Source organism: Gracilinanus agilis, chromosome 2 (assembly GCF_016433145.1).
Source record: "Gracilinanus agilis isolate LMUSP501 chromosome 2, AgileGrace, whole genome shotgun sequence".
In the NCBI taxonomy this organism is placed as follows: domain Eukaryota; kingdom Metazoa; phylum Chordata; class Mammalia; order Didelphimorphia; family Didelphidae; genus Gracilinanus; species Gracilinanus agilis.
The window spans coordinates 675,848,955-675,852,853 of NC_058131.1; positions in this window are offsets into that span (position 1 = coordinate 675,848,955).

Here is a 3,899-nt window from a genome sequence, read left to right on the forward strand (position 1 = left end):
GAGCAGGAAGAAAGGGCCACCTACCTCTCAGAGAAGTTACAAAGGAGGGAGGGAATTCAACCCTTCCCAACCCTTCTCTGGGGTGAGGCAGAGAAGTACATAAATACCCAGAACCAGAGCCCCCAATACTCCCTGGAAGGGTAGACTAGGGCAGCACCAGTGGACTGGGCCCTGGACACTGGACTGGGATTCTAGCCAAAGACTATATAACCCATCCATTTGTTAGCCTAAAACCACTGCTTAGCCTGTGGTCTCCAGCAGGTCTAAGCAGAGAGGACTCTGGGAAGAGATGCAAAGTTAATATAGCAGACATTATATTAGATAAAAGTCCCAATGAAATGATGAGCCCTACAGGAAGCAGGCTTGAGGGAAAATGACCTCATGCTGCATTGTAGGGATCTTCTGGGTTACCAGATAAAGCAAATTACAAGTTTCTAAAAAGAACCAACCACACCAGGAATCTGGGGCCGAGGACACAGGAGAAGAAGGGAAGGACAACTTACCCTGTTTACCCTATAATCCCTTTCTGCTATGGAGCAGAGGAAGGAGCAGCATCTATCTGGTCCCATGGGGAAGAGAAAACATACTCTAGAGAAGCAAGTACAATACTAAGGTGCTCTTGATTTTGCCACTCCCTAGCTGTGGAACCTCAAGTGAATTACTTCCTCTCTTTGGGTCTCAGTTTCCCCCATCTCTAAAATGCAATGGGTTGGACTAGATGATCTCTAAGCTCCCTTTCAGTTCTATCAATCTAGGAGTCTGTGACTCTCCAACCTAATCATCTTGGGTTCCTACACTAATATCTTATTGTCCTATGGAAAGAAGCAATAATAGGAAGGGGAAATTAGATATCTACAGACCCAAACTTGAGATCCAGTTAAACAAAGTCTTCCCATGCAGTTTCTAGGTCTTACAATGGATCGTTGGTTCCCTAAAGGTAAGGAACTCAAAAGGGACTCCAAAAAGTTCTTGAATTTGCCTGGGTTGGTCCATGGCAAGACAGGGAGGGGCCCAGAGGCTTGATAAATCTGACAGCAGTGACAAGAGATTCACTACTGAAAAGGGCACTCAGATGTCAAGTGATGACATAGTCAGCCACACAGAGGTTAAACAAGGGCCTCTGAGTATCTGGGAAGTTATCAACCACAGCTGCATGAGGCCCTGTGATGGCTGGTCCTGCCCAAAACCTCTATCTGGGCTCTATTGATAGACAAGTAGCAGAAGAGATGATCAAACACAAGAAGAAGCATCACGTTGAATAGATTAGTACAAATGGTGATGTTGCCACTGGATGAAGTATTTCTTTTTAATATCATATACAGGATTAAAGTTCAGAATGGGTTTTTTTTTCCTGTTCCCTTCACAAAGACTGTCACAATACAGAACTCAGTGTATAAAGCAACTGGAGAGACATCAAAGATGGAAGAGTGGGTGGTGAACTATTGCTGCCTGGCCCCTAACGGGAATGGTCCCTAGCCTTCAATCTTCATTTTTGCCAAACACACAAGACCAAATGCTGGCCTTTGTGCTGAGTAAGAGGCCAAAACATCAATGCTGGAGTGGAAGTGGGAAGGAGCTTCTGTGTGATAGTGGGGGAAGTATTTTGAACCCCAAACAATTCTCTCCAAGTGATGACTGATTTTAGGATGATCCCGAAGACAGTGAGGCTTAGAATGGGTTTCAGCTACAGGGACTCAGGTCTTCCTCAGCTGGTAAGATTTACAGCAGCCAAAATTTCCTTGATTTTGAAAAGCCCAAAGTCCAAAGAATTCTCCTGCTAGAAATGCTTTTCTGCCTGCAGTGCTTACATCTGAGGTTAGTCACATGCATCTTTAAAGATTTGATTGGCTAAGTTCATAGTCAGTGTTCTGAGTCCTGTCCCTCTCATCAGACCAAGAACTCCTTAAAAGTAGAGATACCAACAGAAAAGGCATTCCATGTTGAGAACAGGGCCTGTTTCTTCCCCATCAGACTTGGAGTTGGGAGTGCTTGAGGGCATCCTAATTAGACCAGATCTTCCCAACAAAGGTGCCATCTCTCTCCATCAGACCCTGGGACTATGTCTGGGGAGTGGGTGAGTGAATGAGGGTCTCTAAAAGAGCTCTCTCACCGCATTAGGAGTCCATGAAAGAAGTCCAACCAAGCATGATTAGAAGCACTCTGGTGAGCCAGGCAAACCAATGCTTTTTGCCCCACTTCCAGTTGGGGCCAAAGGCTGAGGGCACCTGAACACTAGAGACCTTAATTCCCATTGCAGGGCAGAAATTCAAGAGTAAAAGCAAAGCCCCACAACTTTCTCCTGAGCCTTCCAACTCCTGACTAGAGCTGCCATGCCACGAAGTTACCAAGGTGTTTCAAAGGTCAGAACAGATCACATCTCCTTCATGTCCTCAGCAATTGCCAGATGTCTACAACCTGTTTAGCCTGCCTGGACACTGATCATTCCAAATAGATGAGTGTATACTATAATACTCTCAACCCAAGCTGCACTTCTACCTGTAAGCCCCAGATGAGGATTGTATCAACTGCCAAGAAGTGATTGAATGGCTGCCCTTTAAAGGAAGTTGTTCTGCCCTCTGGCAACCTGCAAATGCCACTGGGCACGGGACAGGAAGGGTTGAGCAGCCACGGGTAGGTAGAGATAAGGGAGCCTTTGGCATAGACAGGATCTCAGCAGGCTGGAGAGTAACCTGATTAAAGGTCTCAAGTCTTAGTCACTGGTGGGGGTGGGGAGATTAAGTTGTGAAGAGGAGAAGGAAGAGGGCCAAAAAGAAGAGGAAGGAGAGAGAGAAGGGAAACAATTTGAATGAAGCAATGGCCTGGGACAGGAAAGTCACTGCTCTGTTCTGATGGAGATTTGAAAAAGTGGACCCAGTCTAAATCTGGCTTCTTCCCTCCAATGGGCTCCTGTCTTTGCAGGCTAAGTTCTTTCTCAAAGTTGTGAGTTCTTTTCTAGATTCTGAATGTGCACACTAGTCAGAATATCCCCTCTCAAAAACCTACATCTCTCTTCTTGTAGGAGCAAACGCTGTCATGACACAAAGCTATTGAGGAGTTCCCAAGATCCACTGTCCGGTTATGGGGATCCTCCACTACTCAGGCCCACACATGGCCTGCAGAGCACTGTGTGAGACTGGGGGCATCTCAGCTCCCTTTAGCTTGGGGGGACCAGGCAGGAGACCAATGAAAGGATGGAGATATCACTCATTTCAGCCCGAGATAAAGGCAGGGAACCATCTGACTTTGGTCACTTCTTACCATTCACATCCAAGCTGTGAAACACTGGAGGAAGGCCAAGGGAAAAATCCACACTGGGGCACAGAGGAGGAAGAATGGAGTGAATTGAAGAGATGGGATGCAACAAAATATAAAGTAGAGAGGAGGAAAGAGAGGCTAAGTTGAAGGAAAAGGGGAAAGTGAGATATTTACTCAGCCCTCTAGTGCACCAATTGTACACTAATACTGTCATGTTCTAACACACTGACGAAACCATTCCCAGCTCATGACACCATGGCAGTGAGGAAAAGCTAAGGGGTGGGAAAGAGGAGATGTCTCTGGAGTCCATATCTCCTCCACTATCCACACTCCCAACCAACAGCTTCAAGAGGAAGAGAGCGGGATGGGCAGGAGTCCACTGGGAACAAAGTCCTGAGCTGGCCTTGTCCAGCTCCAAAGTCAGGCAGGGAGGATGCCTTTAGCTGCAATATCAAGTTGGAGATGAGGTATGAAGGTGGGGAGTGGGGAACCATAATGCTGTGGCCCTGGGGACCGGCTTGGTTCTAAAACACACTTAGCACCACTGTACACTAGTTCACAATGAGACACAGACACATAGGTACTACCACATGGCACCGTCTGCCACATGGACCCACGGCTTCTGCAGATGCCACAAGGGGGAA